The sequence below is a fragment of the Rhinolophus sinicus genome, linkage group LG11 (assembly GCF_036562045.2).
Source record: "Rhinolophus sinicus isolate RSC01 linkage group LG11, ASM3656204v1, whole genome shotgun sequence".
In the NCBI taxonomy this organism is placed as follows: domain Eukaryota; kingdom Metazoa; phylum Chordata; class Mammalia; order Chiroptera; family Rhinolophidae; genus Rhinolophus; species Rhinolophus sinicus.
In genome coordinates, this window is record NC_133760.1 from 22,009,571 (window position 1) to 22,028,721 (window position 19,151).

The 19,151-nt window shown below is 44.6% G+C and overlaps 1 protein-coding gene across 1 annotated transcript in view; it reads right to left on the reverse strand.

Moving 5' to 3' along the window:
- The window catches only part of CDH13 (cadherin 13), a 984,505-nt gene that overhangs the window by 931,007 nt on the left and 34,347 nt on the right, over nt 1-19,151 (reverse strand). The gene's annotated exons all lie outside the window — the stretch shown is intronic.

Below are 19,151 nucleotides of genomic sequence, written 5' to 3' on the forward strand. Positions count from 1 at the left end.
ACTCGGGGTTCTTCAGCAAGCCGTGATAAGCCTGATTGGGTCCAAGAGCATCCTCGGATCCACGCATCCTGCTGCTGCCGCTGCGCAGACAGACAGGAAACCTGCATTCCTTAGTCCTTCTCTCCCCCAGCCTCTGCCCGCGCCAGTAACCATCACATAACTGAGGCCAGCAGCCAAGCACGTGCGAAGTTCCTCCACATTTGTTAAGTGTGGCGATTCTGTGGAGTCCAGCATTCTGTGGAATCCGTGTCCTCGCAAGCACTGGGAGGGAAAGAGTGCAAAGATCTCTCCAAACTAAGGTGACTACATGTCCCAGTTCGCCCAGGAAGGTCCTGGTTCAGTCTAATTGTTCAGTATAATTAGTAACAGTGGCCCCACTGCTGTCAGTGGTATCCTGGTTTGAACTAGAAATTACACAGTCACTTTCTCCAGGCCCCACGTACACAGAACACATGATCTCTGAGAATGGTAGCCATCAATGTTGATGATTTAAATGATTGTGCATCACCTGAATATCTGAGAAGGGTGTGGAAGGACGCAGCTAAGGGTCATTATCCTTCCCACTTGCAATTAGGAAGAAAATGTCAACTCTAATTCACTAGGGAGAAGGGAGAAGTTAAATATACTCTTTTCCACCTTAATACTCAGTTGTCTGTACAAAAGTACCAGGCTTGTTTGTCAGGACTTAACTCCCAGGGGCCACCATGACATGTAGGTGGGAGCCATTCACGGGAAATGCACCTGAACACCACTCATCAAAAAGATTGTTTATTTACAGAACCAGGGTTCTGCTTGAAGACCTCTGAAATGGCATCTAGGCACACTGAACATTCTAGAATTGGTCAGACAGCTTCATGGTTCCTAAGGGCAGAGGATAGGGTCAGGCAACCGAGGCTAGAAGTGCCTTCGTCAAACCTGGCTGAATGCTCGCCAGCGTCCTCACAGCCCGAGAAATCTCTCTCAGGTACAGAAGCTTACACACCAGGACGTATGCACACACACACACGGAGCACACACACACACGGAGCACACACATGCAAATGCACACACACACACTTATATATGCACAAACACATCTTTGTCAACAACTAATACTTCTTGACCCAGACGTCACTTTGTACAACACGGACATGAATTCATGATCTTTCAGCAGAACTGAGGCCTGAAGCTGTTCTCCCTCTCATTGGATCAGCTACACTCTAAATGACTTACAAGTTTACTGGGCAAACCCACAAAACACACCTGTTGCTCTGTGGTAGGTGATACACCGTTTGTCTTAAGTTTTGCCCAGCTTGACTAAACATGTCACAGTACAGAATGTTACATGATAAACAGTTAAATTGAGTATTTTCAAGCAACTTATTAAATGTAATTTTTTTTCCCCCCTCAAAGAAACCACGAGTTCTTGGTCCTCTACCCTTATTCTCCTCAACTCTCAGAAGAGGGCTGTGCCCTTAGGACAGTAGAACTGAGGTGGGGCTAAGGTCTGGCTCTGATGTCAGGTTCCCGGAATGCCTACAAGTCATGTTTCTAGAGGATAATCTCCATAACATGCATTTTCTGCGCCTTGCCCTTTTATGTATGCTAAAGCACGCAATCATCTGGAAAGACGGTAAAAAACAACGGTAAATAGTTCTGATCCATGGAACCACTACAGACTCTGGATCGGAGCTAGTATGAATGTTTTTCAAAGAAATATTTGGGAAAGCGTCCTGATGTATTAAGATAGCTCTTGCCATCATTGCATGTACATTAAACTGAGATGGTGAGTATGTGGCATGCATGACACAACTTTTATACCCCTGCCCATGACAGACATCTTTAATCGACTTCACACTTTCCCGATGAGCTTCAGAACCTTACTCAGCACAGAGATCTCAGCAGCCTGGAAGTGGCTGCTGACTCGCCAAAAGGAAACTAGTTGCTACCCCAGATGGAGACACATGATTGTATCTCAGGGACTGATGACCCAGAGATATTCATATGCAGCCCTGATGGGACAAGTAGCAGGGACACTTATTACATCAGATGCCATGATTCACTCCCACTGTCCCCTTCTTGTTCTAATTCCTGGACCTGCACTCTGTTGGCCTGCCTTTTAATCCCTGACACCAAGAAATATCTGTAGGTATCAGAAGTTGGGGCAGTTTTCCCATTATTAGACCATTTTCTCCAAAGGCTTGAGTCCCTCCCTCCCGAGACTTGCCCCCAGTCTTCCCACATTAATCTCAACTATTCATTCATTCTTCATCTCTGGTTTTAATGGCTGCCACACTCTTTGGTAAGGATGGAAAGGAGTAAAGACATGTCACATTCAACTTCCTAGAGTGGACCTAGTAAAAGAGAGGGAGACTGAAAAATCAGACATGAATGTGCTATGATTCTATTAGTTCTGCAAAAGAATACAAAGCACACGTTTTTCATCAACATAGAAAACAAAAGACTTCCTGTATCATATCCTAATAACATGTAAGATAACATCTGCTACCACCAGAAAGCAAAAACATCATCCACAGGCTCTCTGCCTTCCTGGCTTGGGTACCAGCTTCTCCCTCATTCCACAATCACTGAGCAAGCGAGATGGTTTGCATAGCTTGGTGAGCAGGACGAATGTAGTTTTGCTCACATGATGGATGCATCCTTCAATCCGTGATTGCTCACACTCCTTGCCTGTGATGTCTGTGACTTCACCCCTTATTCTCCTGTTCCTTGAGAGCTGCTGGCCTTAGTGCTCCAACCATATCTGTGGGCTTGACCTTTTGTCCTGGCCCATCTTGGTGGGATCTGATTAGGGAAGCGGCAGGTGGAGGGTCCGAATGCAATCTCTCACCACTGGTTTGTGGTTCCCTGTCATCGGAGTGACACAACAGAGGGCTAGGCTGGCAGATGCGTGGCAGTGCCCCTTTGCAGAGCCAAGAGGAGACTCAGCAAGCCAGGTATATTAGGCAAGATTGAGCTAACACTTGGAACCGGAAAGGGGCAGGAGCAGGGCTGGCAAGCAGCCAAGCTAGAAAGATCAGGCCAAAATGCTAAGCTCAGGCCCATCAGACGTGGTCAGAAACGGTCCAACAGGTGACCCAGATGCAGGAAAGCAAACAAGACCCAGGGCTGACCATGCCAGGGCAGCATCTTCTGCTCGCCCCTTGTCTTCTGCAGGGTGTTGTTTCACGAGCACTCATTTCTGTTGTTATGATGACAACTCCTGGTTTTCAGATGAGAACTCTAAGCCCCATGGAAGCCAAATAAGTTGGCTAAGTTCAGAGAGCTAATAAATGGAGGGTGGGAACTTGAACCCAAGTTGCCTCAGGCAGTGTTTCCTGCAGGGAGGGAGCCCGGAGGCTCTGAATGTTGGGCTGAGCTATGAGCAGGGACAGTTTGTTCTCTGCCCTCTCAATTCCTGCGTGTGGTGGGGCCGTGGCTCAGAGGAAACACCCGGCTCTCTAGATGTCACTAACTTCTGAAAATAGCATGAGCAGAGGGCTGGGCCTTTTGGGAGATTCTTCCAATATTTTTCTTAGAAGTGAGCACATCCATTTCCTAATTAATTATCTCCATTAGCTAAGCTCAATTACTTTGTGTCCACCTCCAAGAACACAACCTTGATCCTTCGAGACTTCCTATTTGAATTTCCAAAGGGGCAAATATTGCCAGAAGCGTGTTTTATGTAATTATAGAGTGTAGATATTTCACTCTCTTTACTTAATGATTATTAAATACTGAAACGAACTGCCATCCTTGGATGTGGGTTCCATCAGTTTAAGAGAAAGTAAAGTAAAATGGGGTATTTCTCCCTGCAGAATCTGGGGGGCCACATTTCCAGAAACTCTACTTGAGCAGATACTCGTGGATACCTGCATTAAAGTGCCCTTCCCTCTCAGTCCTCAGGACACCACACGGCCCAGTGTTTCTCAGTGGAGATTTCCTATTCTACTCTGCATAAGAACCTGAGAGCAGGATAAATGCCCTTCCCAAGGCCCTGCACCTAGCATTACTGCATCAGCATGGCTGAGGGCAGGGCCTGGGAATCCGCGCTTTTAACACTCTCCCTGGGCGATTCTGTTTCCATGAATGTCTAAGAACCAGTGACAGTTCTTTGTCTGCTACATGACGACAGCCTTATCGTGGGGGACAGGAGAGGCAAAATGAAAACAAGCCAGTCTCCTCTCATACATATTTCAATAAGAAGAATTCAATACATGTTATCTACTATTATTTTATTGTTGTTATAAATCCTTAGACAAAGACTTGAGGTGGGAGTGCAGGCAGAATCCCCAGGTGAGCGGGGACAGGGGACAAGGAGGGGGAGGCGGAGTAAAGGGTGGTTGTTGTCAGCTAACCGCGCAGGCAGCTGGTGCTCAAGCCTGCTGGGGCCTTGGGGAGAAGCACACAGCTCCCTGTACTCTCACCCAGAGGGCAGGGAGGTGGTGTTTAGTGACTCCTGCCAGCGCTTGGCAAGGCTCCTGGGAGTGGGTGATTCCCTGGCACTACACGCAACACAAATGCACCATTAGTGACATTTAATAGGTCAGTGTTGTGCAACCATCACCGCTATCTAGTTCCAGAACATTTCCATCACCCCCCAGAAAAAGCCTACTGTGCCCACGTGGTCACTCTCCGTTCCGTCCTCCCCTGGGCAAGGCTTGACTAATAGGGGATGGGAACTGTTGCCTAGAGGTCAACATTTTTGAGGTGCCTTCCTATGGTTCTTCTCACAGCATTGGGGAGGAGGGTGTCCCCATCCCCCATAGGGGTGCCTGACCTGCATCTGTTCCCTGAATGGGTTGTCCCTCTGTCCCTGTCCCACTCTCCCCATCCCCCCATCGTGTATCCTGGAATCACACATCCCTCGCATTAGGCTTTGCTTTCTGGGGTCTGTGCAGGATAAATCAGGGATGATGAAAGAATTTTGGGGGTTTTTTTTGGGGGGGTTGTTTGTTTTATAAATATTTGTTGTGAATAAGAATAGGCTCTCCCTGCCTAAGAGATAGATTCCTCAGGGAGTGGCCCAGATCTTGCAGGAGAGGACTGCATCCACATTGCACAGAAATAGGCATGTACCCTTGACTCCATGGAGAGATTCAGATATTTCTCAGTAAAACAAAACAAACAGAGATTTACCCTCCTAATCAGTCACTCATGCTTCCAACGTGCTTCATTGTTATCCTTTGAAGGTTATGTTTCATTCAAGAAAAATGTTGAGTACATAGGACAAGCCAGGATTATGCAAGTCTCCAGGGATAAGAAGATAAACATAACCTTGTCCTTGCCTTTAAGGAGTGAACATTCTGGATTGAAAGCAGATAAGTAAACAGGAAATTCTCATACCTTAGAAAAAGTACTACTACTATGACAAGCGTGGAATTGGAAATTGAGGTTTCAAAGAAAAAAAAAACTTTTCTACAGACCATCTGTTGCATTTTAAACCAGGATGAATAAAGGTAATCTTAAGATTTATCTCACTTTTTTTTCTCATCCTAGACTTGTGAACTACCTTTATATCGAGATAAAAAAATATATTATAAAGCATCAACCATCTCTCCATCCATCCACCCATGCAGTCACCCATCCAATACAAATGTATTTGATGACAAGATTCTTACAGGACAGAGAAGTTTCTGGTGCTGGATAGTTCACACGGAGACCTGGGAAAGTCGATGTAAAGGGCAAAGATGGCAGAAGATGTGTAATTTTCATGCAAGACTTCCATGCGGTGCTTCTTACTATTCTGACCACGACTCATTAAACTTAGGCTAGATTTGTGACTACGGATTTCCTGGGTCGTATTTACAGCCACTTTTCCAACAGGGATCGAGAAGACATCAATCATTCCGAGAAGGCCGATTTGTGGGAGCAAGGTCAACAGCCAAGTTCACTTGGATTAGTTTGGACACCTGAAGAAAGGCTTAACGCAAACACCCTGAAAACATCAAAGACAGTGCAAAGAGAGGAAGGAATCCCTCGGTCCAACCACAGTGTCTAGTTCCTACTCTCAAAAATTTCTATGTGCACGGGAAACAAAACCAAAGACTCTCTATGTCAAACTAAAAACAGTTAGTGCAGTGTGATCAGACGATCCTTTAAAAAACTCTGTCAGTGCTACTGTAGATATTCCAGTGTCTTGGGTTTTGTGACCCAGGTCTAAATCCTGCCTCTAACACGTCTAAGCTCTCGCTCACAGTGAGCCCTGATTCCCTAATCTGTTCAGAGGGTCTAAGTCCATCTATCTAATGCACGCATCCACTAGTTCAGTCTTTATGTATCAGTTCCCTAGTAATCGTTATCTAAGATGCCAAACACTGTGGTCAGCAGTGGGGCTTCAATAGTCAGTTCAAAAAGGATCCTTGTCTTTGTATATTGTTGAGTTTCGGGGGGTGGGGGTGGGGGATAAACACTAATCGCATATTCACCATAAATGAGTGGAGGTGACGTTTCTCACTTGGGCTACGCGGGAGAGTACACGGCATAAGGGAGAATAAGAGGGGTATCTGGTCTACAGTGAGTAGAGCTGAGAGCAGAAGGATGAACTAGGTAAAAGGCTCGGGAATAGATAGGGGCGGTTCTTGACGGAGAAAGCAGTGTGTGGAAAGGCCCTGGTACGTGATGATCTCAGCAGAGTGCAGAGTGTTGTGCGACGAGATGAGAGCACGTGGTATCAGCAAGTGCATCCCTCGCAAGGCATGGTAGGTCATGTCAAGGGTTGGCTTTTTATTTAAGCCCCAAAGCAGTGGGAAACCATCAAAGGATTTTAAGCAAAGGAGGGACATGATCGGATGCAGCACATCAAAGCTTTCAAAGGATCACTCGGGCTGCGGAGAGGAGAGAAGACTGGAGGAAGGTAAGAGCGATTATGGGGAGACCAGCTGGGAGGCCATATTGGTATTCAAGGCAAAAAAACAACGGTAGCTCAGATCAGCGTGCTGGTGATGGAGATGGAAAGAAGTGGATATATTCCTGATATATTTAAGGGGCAGGATTTAAATGTGAAGTGAGGGAAGGGCAAAACCAGATGGGTGGCAGTGTCGTGGACTGGGTAGGGAACAGTAGCAAGCAGCAAGGTTTGGGGGTGCAGATTACACACTGGGTTGAGAAATGTGGAGTCCAAGGTGCCTTTGAGATATGCAAGAAGGATGTCAGCAGGGCTGTTGGGTATACAGCTCTGGAGCTCGAGATACCTAAACTCAAAGGGCTAAATATGGGAGTCGTTTGTGGTCAGGTAGATGAAATGGAAGCCATGGACGTGGATAAGCTCATTGTGAAAATAAAATAAACTTTCATATACAAACAACTAGAATCCCACAGGGCACGGATTGGGTATAAATACATCTCCCCTCCTTCCCTGTCCTTTAAACAATAGGACGATGGTGAGTGTGTTTGGGCAAACCCGCAGGGAAGCTTGTTCAAGGGGAGAAAGAGAAGGGGCAGTCTTCCACTTATATCTGCTCTGGTCCCCTGGGACATGGTCTAGGTCCAGAACAGCTCTTTGCAGGAAGAGCAATACCCTTTCCTCTTAGCTTTGGAACCCTGATGCCTTCCCTACCCTCTGCTTTTTAAACCTGATGTTATGTTAAAGATAGAGGCCACAAAGGCTAGACTAGATACGCAAAATAATTCTCTCTTCAACTTGAACTTTAGCTGGACCTGAGGAGGACAGGCAGGGAGGGAACACAGACTGTTCCTTCGCCATACTTGCGGTGAGCAAGAAGGTGAATCCAGGGGGTTTGGTGACCTCTGCACCAGAAATATTTTTGCATAAAATTTCCAAAGTATCTAGAAAAGCACTGTACACTGAAGTAATTGTAATGAGGCAAATGGAACTCCATTCAACTTGGAGATATGTACCATCAAGGGGCGACAGCATTTAATTTTTCTCTATCAGAAAAGGATGGTTCACTAGGACCCGCAAGCTTCCTGGGTTCTGGAAAAGCTCTATTTTGCCATGTGTGTGACAGCTCTCATGTCTTCCTTCCATCAATTTGACATTCCACTCATAGACTGGAGCACTTTTTTTTTTTCAGTGCCCATTAGTAAGTTTCAAGGACGCATCCACACAGTATACGGAAATAATAGATGGCCCATGGGAATTTATGAAGAAATAATCTCAGGTTCTGCTCACATTTAAAACAGTCAAGTGATGCTACACTGAGTACATCATTAAATCTTCAGACAAAATTATCTCCCTCTAATTCACTGCAGTGTGGTTTTACACTTTTTCAATACAGCATACTGATCCGATACCACTTTTAAGTTGCAAAATTAAGACAGCTAAAATGATATTCGTTCCCTAACTGTGCTGAGAACATTTGAATCCTTTCTCCCTATTACTATTAGAGTAAAAATAAAGGTATCCAAAAGTATTCTAAATGTCATGCTTCAAAGTTCTAAGACACATTTTCTTCTGACATCTGATTGACAGATTATGGCTTTTTGATATCCATCAAATTAATAGATTATGACTTTTTGAAGCCAGAAACTATACAATTACTGCCACGTTCTCTCTATAAAGAGATAACTTATTCTTTGTCATCCATTTGTGTCTCAGAAGGCAGCCCCCGTCCCGCCAACACATACATATCGTAATTATAAATAATTCGGTTCCTCCTGTCAGTTTTTCTTTCAGGTATGCCCCCACCTCGAACATCCACAAAATAATTCACTTTGAAAAAATGTTAGCACAGGAGATGGCTGACATGTCTCCTATTTCTCAATCATGTTTTGCAAATTTAAATATCCACCATCTACGTAATCCCTCATGAGAACCCACTCTCTGGTTTTATGTATTTGATCCAAGAACTTCTCCGGAGCAGAATTAGGGATACAAGAATCAAGATAAATATCTTTCCCGGGTATTTGGCCCAGCTGCAGTTAATCGAGGATTTCAATTATGACACAGTGGAGACGGAGAGAGAAGGACATTTCCCTAACTATCTGCAGAATTGCTAACACTTTTCATGCTTAGACAGCCTGTTCATTTCAAATACCTTAAATCAGAGATGAAAACCAAGTGATTCAATTACGGTATTAGTTGTAGTGCAATCTTTAGTCTGATTTGAAGAAAGAGATCTTTATAAAGACAATTTAGAAAAGGGTGAAATTTAAACCATCAATCCCGCCAGTCAAGGTGGTGACTTTCTGAAACAGATGCCAGAGGGCCACAGTGCGACTGGAGGAGTTAAGGTTTACTGAACTCCGGTGGGGTTTCCTGCCAATTCCTCTCTCCTTACAAGGGGAAGCCTGCTTGAAATTCGGATCATACAGATTCTAGGGCTGTAACTTCAAAGGTATGTTCTTAAAGGGGAAGAAAAACACAAACAGAAGAACGAACAGAATCAGCTCTGCCCTCCCTCCTCAAGGCCGGAGTACACCTTGCGAAGTTTTGAAGGAGAAGGGAAACTGTAGACTTCATTATTAACACACTAACCCAACCCACATACTAGAGACGCATGAAAGAACACATTGTCAGACGTGGACAGGATTTAAAAGGTCTCTCAACCAGAGAGGATTTGGAGCAGCTGCCCACACAGTTGCCTCTGTTTCTGATACTCCCACATGGGTGAATGAGCTTCTACGCATATATCAAGAACCCCTGCCAGTGACGTCTTTTCTGTGAAACCCCCCTCAACCCACTCTAACGCGAACACGCTCCCTCCTCCCCTGACACATATCATGCTTAGCTCTGTTATCCTCAATGTTTCAACTTGAGATTAAATACAGTTTCTTCAAAAAGACATTTCCCAACTCAGACAGGATAAGAATCTTTTTATTATGCGGTCACATTCTCCCTTTGTTTAACCTTCATGGCTCCTGTAATTATTTACCTAATACCATCTTCCCTGCTAGGTGGGGAGTTCCACCAGGGTTGTGTCTGTTTTGTTCACCACTGATACCAGTGCCCAGTGAAGGGCTGGAGTTACAGTCAGTGCTCAGTAAATGTGTTTTTTGCACAGAAAAGTATAATTCCCAAGGCTCTCTCCTTGGGATACTTTTCTTTCCTGCTAGTGAGTTCCTAGAGAGAACTGTTATATTAGTATTCTCAGCTCCCTGCGTGAGCATGAAGCTCAGTGAATGTTTGCTGACCGACTGACTGACTGACTGACTGACTGACTGACTGAATAGTGAAATGAATGACAAAAAAGGAACAAATGCCTGTGAGGAGAAATAATGGGAAGAGGAAATTAATCAACCACATGTATCTACCAAATTCCTTCTTGGACCAGGTGCTTTACTGGGCACTGAGGGAGGACACAAGAAGTAAAAATACATTTCCTTTCCTGAGTGAAATATGGTATCTCCACCTACCAAGAAAGTCACAAGGAATTCTATAGAAAATGGCAAATCAATGAGACTAGGTAGTTCAATAGAACTGTTTCAGAGAGAATGGAACCTAAGCTTATAAAAGACATCTCCCAAGGCAGATAGAAGAGCAAATGATGGGAGTCAGTGGCCGATTACCCAGAGGTATGTGTGGGAAAGCGAGTGGGACAATATGGGGCAAAGGGATTGGAGACAAATTGAGGGATGAGAGTCAAAAATGATACTGGGCATTTTGACTTTGGGTGATTTCAAGAACGTTAATATCAATAACGGAAATATGGTGGTTAGGGAGGGACTAAAACTGGCGTTAGGGGATAATTGTAGCATAGTGATGTACTGAGCTGAATGTAATGGGGTAAGTATGGGAGCTTGGGAGAAAAGTTAGAATAGAGAAATAGATGCATGAGTCAAGTGCACAATAATACTAGCTATAATTTATTGAGGTTTAATGATGAGAACGACACTCTAAGTGGTTTCACACATTATTTCAGTCAATCCTTAAAACAACTCCATGGAGTAGCTATTGTTATTCGTCCTATTTAATTCCTAGTTCACAGACGAGAAAAGTGAGGCTTACAAGGTTACGTAATTTGCCCAAACTCACACAACTGAAAAGTTACAGTTAGAATTTGAACACAGATCTGCCCACTTCAAAGCCTTAGTTTTTAACTTCAGCACTGACCAGCAAGGGACAGAGTGTAAAAGAGGATAGATATGATCCCTGGGAGTATTCTGGAAGTGAAGTCATTCTTTCCAAAACAGCTGATAGTGGCAGGTAAGGGGGGCTGGGACAGGAAGAAATCTGAAGAAATTCTTCCTTCTTCGGGGAGGCACCATATAAATTGATGATCACAGGAACAGAGCACTTCTCAAGGGTCTAACTTTCTCTTCCCCTTACTCTTGGACATGTCTGCCCCGTGGTTTATAGCCTCTTGTATAAAACAATAGGCCATAAATGGAAAAGAAGCCCTAAGAAAACCCAGAAGGTAAATAACTAAAGTCTTTAGAAATCCAAATGTGGATCTTAGGCATTGAGTATTGGAGAAGCTAAGGTATTAAGATTTCAGTTGGGTTCACAAAGATTAGCATTTTATCAAAGCCTGGGTAAAAGATTACAGGTAGACTATGCTATTTGAGTAACAGTTAAGGGTTAGTGGTAAAAACAACAACAACAACAACAACAAAAAACAACACGTACATATTGTAAAACTATTTTTTAATGAAGTCTACCTTAAAGATTTATCTGTTTTGATATTGAACGTATAGGTATTATTCTTTTCTTAAAATTTGATTTTTAACATTTTGACTGAAGATTATAAAGCTAGGTTTATAAATGTGGTTTTGCTCAGGATGTTACCATTGTGAATATCAGGAAACGAACAGGGCTTATTGATTGGCTCAGGTGACCAAGGTAAAATACCGCCACCTGGTGATGGCGTGTACAATACAATATAGTGGCAAAATTCAGCCTTACATTGCGAAATAAGACCACTATAAAAATCCTTCTGGGTTCCCTTCTGTTGTCTTTATCATTGATGACATATGCAGTCGTGTTCTTTTCTCATTTACTTTACGTGGGAACAATTTATTATAACGGTAAAAGAGCATTACCTTTGGCATTGAACTTGGGTTCAACTTTCAGCAGAGCCACTCTCTGGCTTTATCATTATTTTTTCTGCATGTAAATGCTGGCAAAAGGCAGCAGTGTTGGCACAGAGTAAAACAATACATGCTCATCATCGTTGCATTATTGATATCGGTACTATTGTCCATGATAGGAGATACTGGGAAGCAGACCCACCTCAATGACGCTGAGCCTGCCGGAGGATAAACAGTGACAGTCATGGGAAAAATGTTTTGTTTATATCTCAGGTACTAAACAGCTGTTACTACATATTAGGACCAGATGTTCGGAAATGATATGCAACGTTATGCTCGATTCTAACTTTTACTGAATTGCCTGTTGATGAAAAATGACTACTAGAGGAGATGATTTATTAAAGGGGAAAATCCATGGATGTGTCTTTAAGTTTCATAGCCCACTACCCCAAATCACGTGCCAGCCTATAGACTCTGAACACTGCAAATGTCTGGCCCATTCTGAGAATCTGTCGGAAGCTCAGCCCCTAATTATGGCTCCATCTGTCCCTCTCCCTGCCAGTCCTGTGTATGCCCATCCTGCCGCATCCAGGTACAGCAAACCTGGGCAGTAGGCAATTACACAACCTGTAACCTCACGCTTCCTTGTAGATGTGAACTTTTCATCATTCCAGCGTTGCTGTTGCTTTTGATTTTATTTCAAGTTACGTTTTTCTCATTTCACACTCATATGTGCCCAAAGGAAAATCCGCTGGGGGAAAGGAGACAGAAGGAAGAAGAAAGAAACAGCGCTAAGTTGTTCTCTCTTAATAGCAGGACTCAGCCGCCATCGTTCTAACTCTCCTACAAAAACTTCTGGTTATTTCCTGATCCCTCTAGATGACTTTCAAATGTTCTGATTAGGGGAGCATTTGCAATTCAGTATACGGTCAAATACTTTGGTGGCAGCTAGCAAATCTTTGCTTATTAAATCTCCCCAATGAATTCCCAGGCATAGGCTGTGGGCAGTCCAGACAGTCCAGCCATACTTGGTGACTCAAGAAATGCAGGCAGAACCTCAAACCCTACGACAAGCAGCAATTACCAAACAGGGACTGCTTCCCCGTCTGTATTTGCTCCTGAAGACAGGTCAGGGGTACAGAGTGCATAAAGGCTGCTCTTTATTTTTTAAAGGGAAAATGTACAAATGGCAAGACATTTTCCATACTGAGAAAACAGAATACATCTCTGTCAAAGGGGCTAAGAGAAATATTTAGCATGTAAGCTGTTTAGAGATATCCATTTGTCAACTCCCTAACTAGAGTTTGGAACGTTTGTCTTCGCAAGCCTCCCAACCCGGCTGAGATATATCTCACTAGAGAGAGTGATGGTAGGGGAGCAAATGGTTCAGTCCAATTATATGGGCCTAATTGAACTAGATTCCAGTGGGCATACTCATATGGAAAAGGTCTGCCAACTAATCTCAAGAGAAGAAACCACATCTTAATTGGGTGGCTTTACATTGGGTGATATTACAATCAGTTACAATGTCTAGTAAGTTATCTATAGTGCTTTTAATGAGAAACATTTAAGTCCTTCTGGAATTTTTCCAGTCAAATTAATTCTGAAGACTGAAGACGATATTACAAGTAATGTTATCAGAATTACAATTATATTAGTACTAGAATGTGTCACTTAAAATAAAAGCCTCAATGGATAAGTCCTAAAAGACCCACTATTTTCTCTGTAGACTTTATTAATGTGGTCATGGAAGAGATATATCGTACCCATGTCCAGTTCTCAGAAGTTTGATAGGGCAATATAATCTTTGACAAGCCAGGGCAGGGACTGTCTGCCCTATACTGGGCGTCTAAGGAAACTATCCCTGAATCTGAGACTTGGTTTTATCCAACACACTGTCCCTATGTCCGACCATGTCCCAAAGGCAAGAGCCTCAGGAAGTCCTAAAAGCGAGCCTTGGGCGTTTCTGATTTGAGGCTCCTCCATGGCCTGTGGGTCCAGCGAATCCAGCCCCTTTGCTGCAGATGGTAATGAGAGCAACGACGATCTCAGCAGGAAGCCCCCGTGCTGGGCGCGCCACCAGCACCACCTCATTTCATCCTCCAAACCCCTAGGATGCTAACGGCAATGATTATCATCTGTACTTTCCACAGGGGGAAACAGATTCACAGGAATTCTGGAACGAGCTAAATGTCCAAAGAGGCACAGGTCCAAAGCGTGGGCTCCTGGCCCCTTTGGCATGGCCACTCCTCGGCTTCCCTTGTTCTCGCCCAGGCCGTGCAGACCACGACGCAGCTTCGAGTACTCCAGGAGGCCTGCATTGTTGATGGCACCTGGGGCAGGACCTCCCAAACTTCAGTGCGGACCAGAATCACTCAGGAAGTGTGTTAAAATACAGATGGCTGGGCCCCACCCCAAGGAATTCTGCATCTGTAGGTCAGAGGCGGGGCCCCCAAATCTCTTCATTTTTCACACCAACTCAGGTAATACTGAAGCAGATAGTCCAGACTCCTGCTTAAGGCAAAACCACTGCCCAGTGGCTGCCCCTGAGCTGTAGATTTGGACTTAGATCATTCTAACCATCTCCCGTACGCCAGTACAGGCCCAGAATGCTTAACTGTCAACTTCTTTTGTCCCTTGTGGAATAAAGTCAAGTCCACTAGAAGCAATAATAGTATCGGCAATGTGTCCTAGGTGCCCTTTAATTATCAGCGGGTCTGACAGCTCCCTGGGGTTGGCAGTTCTCGTCAATTCTGCTTTCCCAGCCTGGATGGGAAATCACTTTGTGATTAGGGCCCACGGGACACAGGGGACAACCAAAGTCTTAGGTGGCAGGATTCACCAGAGCAGCTGAACTGGGAAGCTACAAGCCCATGGTTTCTATGCTGCCTCTTGCGGGGCTTTGCAAACTCGCTGAGTAGCCTGGCCCTGCCTCCCCTGTGGCGTGTGAGCCATCCTACATCATCTACTTGGCATTCAGAGCATCGGGTGCACAGATGAGCTCTCGAGACTCTGAGTGCAGCCCTGGTAATGCTGTAGGAATAGGTGGAGTAACATTCACGTAGAGACGAGAACCTGTGTTAATATTAGGTCAGCCAGACAAATACAGGTGTTTCTGAAAAACTGTATTAGGCTTTAACTTATCTCATTTTGAGACAGCTTTCAAAGTGGAGCGTAAAAAGATGGAAAAGGCTCCCTAGCAAAACCATTGTGGATGGCTGCCGTGGCAGGGCAGAGAGGTACCGAGAAGCTCAGGGAGGGGACACAGTAAGCAGGAATGAGCTGCGGCGGCGTGGACGGGGCTGGACGGCGACTGCAACGCTATGACTGTCTCACACACTGGGGGTGCACTGCTCTAGGCCTTCCTTCTTAACTCTATAGGGGGGCCCTCCTACAGAGGCACTCCCAACCCAAAAGCACAAGGGAACGGAAGCCCCTTGAGCAAACACGTAGCTGATGACAGATGGAAACGGGTAGAGAGATTCTTCCTCTTCCTCCCCACCCCACAACCCGCAGGCCTCTCAGGGAAAGATTCTTGCTGATCTACCCATCGGTTGCATTCGGAGGTGTTCAATAGCACATCCTCACATCACTCCTCCTTCCCTGCTTCACTTCCCTTCTCCTTCACTCCTGCTCTCTGGAATTATCTTCTCTCATACAATGTGAACATATAAGCCCTCTGTTTGATGGGGTACCCAGCTAAGGGAGTAACTAAAGGCTGACTTCCTAAATTCCAGTACCTGACTCTTTCATTTCTGAGGCTAGTAGGTGAAACAATGTGAATAACTTGGTACAAAGTCATTTGTAAAGACACAAGTCAAACCATTCCCCTCCCAGAAGGAAAGCTGACTCTGTTGTCAGTTTGCAGAGAAACACCGGAATGCTCGGAGTTGGCCTGGGGGCAGGGAGACGATAGATGTGACTGAACTCAGCTCGGTGGCAGGACCCGCACAATACATTTTATACGGGCTCTCTGTTGGACACGTCACCCATCTGGACAAGGACCCTGATTCTCAAGGATGTGGCACAGCAGCATTCAGTGGGTAGGGAGGAAAGCTGGCTCTGGGGTTAGACAACCTAACTTCAGTCCTGGTTTTACCAGTTTCCATCCGTGTGATCTCGGGCACACAATTTACTCCGTCTAAGCCTCAGTTTTCTCACCTGAAAAATGGGGGTATTAACAGGACCATCCTCATATTGTTGTGATGTGCACACAAATGATCAAAGATAACCCAGATGATCACTTACAGTGCCTGGGTTATAGTAAATAGTAAAAATCAATTTATATATATATATATATAAGTATAATGTATAAAATACTTTAACCCAGGTTAGTACCATACATACTCAAAAAATACAGGTTATATTGTTGTTACTGTTTCATATAAACATCTCTCAGTTGGCAAAAGTAAATCCTCATTTTCATGAACTAAACAAGCAAAGTAAAAATATAAGTACTGTCAATAGTCAGAGATTAACAAAATTTTCCTCTCTCTGAAAAAAATGAAAAAAGAAATCACACATACAGAGTGAGGCTGTTTCACGGAAACTTGCAGGACACATGTGGATCCTTTCTCCCTGACATCAAAATGGAAAGACTTCCAGCCTTCTCCCTCAAAAAAGTTATGCTTCCAAGCCATGGCTGCCGCCTTTTGCCTGCCTACTGCACTGACAGGACCCGGGCATTGCACCGGGCTCACTGATGGCAGGTTCCACGGGGCAACCCTCAGCTCTCACCCTCAGGCGCCAGGCACTTGGCATGAATTTCCCAATCAGCTGGTGCAGGTCACTGACAGGAGCCCAAAGAGATAGAAAGAAGTGCAGCAGGACACTTTTACCTTATCACGACACCCCTTCCATCTGGGCAGCAGAGACACATCCACAAGAACAGGTAATGGCATGTTGCTTTGCAAAGTTGCTTAGCAAAAGGCAATACTAATTTCGATGAAAGCTTACATTTTTTTTAATGTAGCACTTACTATGTGCCGAGCCCTGCCTAAGCCCCCATCACCCTTCTTCTCCCTTTGACATTGAACAACCACTCTGTTAGGTAGGGAATAGTAATACTCTGTTTTCTTCAGAATGAATTTCAAAGCTCAAGGCACTCTGCCTGGTGGCCCATCGCTACAGGAGCAGAAGGAGCAGAAGTGTCCTCAGAGTTCAAGGGACTCCTACCCCAGAGTAGGGTCTGTGATACTGGAAAGCAGAGATGAATTTCTCAACGGAAAAAAGAAAGTATTTCTTCTCCCAGGCCATGCTTTATTCAGATAGTACATATGCTAGCAGCGAGGGAAATTCCCTAGGACAGGATGGATAAGCCCATCTAACAGCCCCCCACCCCCCGCCGCCCACCCCACCCCCACACACAATCTTAATGTTTTCACACCAGCCTGGAAGACATCTTTTTGTTCCCTTCTAAATGGCAGAGAAACCCTCCCTGAATGCATGTATCTGCGGTGTCTGTGCCTCCCAAGTGCTATTTGACATTTAAGCCCAGTGTTGTTCTTCCTCATCCCATAAGCCTCAGCTGAAGATTAATAGTAAGAGGTCCTCAGAATTGATTAGAAAGTGCATTTGTCTCCCTACCAGAACAGAACATTCGAGACAAGGAGGGCATACCTATGGGTGTGTCTGGAAAGCAGCAGGGGTGGATTTGTTCTGAACCAGGTCCCACCGTGACCCCTCCTAAAGAGCTCTCTGGTCACCCCACTCAGGTGGCCTCATTAGCCAGACTTTAACCAACTAAAGACCTGAAGAGAGAAAGCTCCCTATTTATGTTTCTCCGTCCTTGACATGGGTTCGCACAAAATGAATCTCTTTAAGTACAAAAGTAATGCATTTTGGAAATCTATTCAGACAATACGTAAGTGGAGAAAATAAAAAGTAAATATCTGCCCCTTCCTTCTCAAGACAACTATTGCTAACAATTGGGTGAGTATCTTCCCATTCTTTTTCCTACACTAATACGTGAGCAGATATGTGTGTGCGTGTGCATATTGCATTGGTTTTTAAGTAAAATTAATATCATAAAGTTTTGTAACTTGTTGACATGAAATACACCAAGGAGACCTTTTCATGCCAGAATATCTGTATTTACCTCATTCTTCTAAGACTATGCAGAGTAGGCCATTACATGGATGGACCATCATTTATTTAACCCAGCCCTAGCCAGCAGATCTGTCTGTAATGATGGAGAGGCCTCTATCTGCACTGAGGAAGCTGGTAGCCAGTAGCACATGTGGCTATTGAGCACTTGGATTGTGCCTTATAAGACTGAGGGGCTGAATCTTTAGTTTTAATTTTCTCTAATTTGATTCATTAAAATTTAAACATAAACACTAACGTGTGGCTAGTAGCTACTGTATAGGACCGTGTAGATACAGTAAGTCCCCTAACTGAAGGGCATACATTAGTGTTTCTTAAATGATCTCCACTAAATATTTTGAATAGAGGCACATCTGTGTGTGTGACTATCTGAGTGCTAGCTCATTACTCCTTAGCTGTGGTTCCCCCCAATACTTTGGGTTCCTTATTAATAAGAAGCCAGGTTCACACAATCTGTATTTATTTCAGATAGAATAAAAGGCAGCTGCACCCACCTATGGGCCATCAACCAGCCTTAAGGCACAGAGCTGCCTGTGTGCATTTAGCATCCTTCTTGGAGTTGCATGCTTGCCCTGCAGTGACCCGACAAGCACTTCTTCAAGGTGCTACTGCCGACAGCCAGACTTGCACCGCCGAGGCACCTGCACTAACCCCCCACTTGGAAAGAAGAGTCTGCTGGGTGCCCCGCATAAACCAACTGGCAGTAACCTCTTTACTCAGCGCTTGCAATAATGCATCATTAATGCGCTCCCATTAAAGCACGACAAGCAATATTTTAGTCTGTTTCTTAATGTCCCTCAATTACCCATTCCTATCTGTTCCTTCCTGTCCCCAGAAAAGCATAAATAAAGGGTTTGGCTGCACTTCACATAATTAGGCTGTGATCAGAACTAATCTGTTTCGATGGATGATGCATCTGTTCTCAGGACTATCTCTGGCTACAACACAGGGAGGGGAGAGCTTGATGCCAACCTCACTGGGTCAGCATGAACAATGAGCTGATGCTGGAGCAGGATGAGAGGAGGCCAAAAAAAAAAAAGAAAAGTGGACAGCTGTATCCCTCCAGCGTGAAACATCTCTCTGGCGCCTGGGTGCTCATTACACTTTCAATGGCCCCTTCCTTCACAGAAACCGGG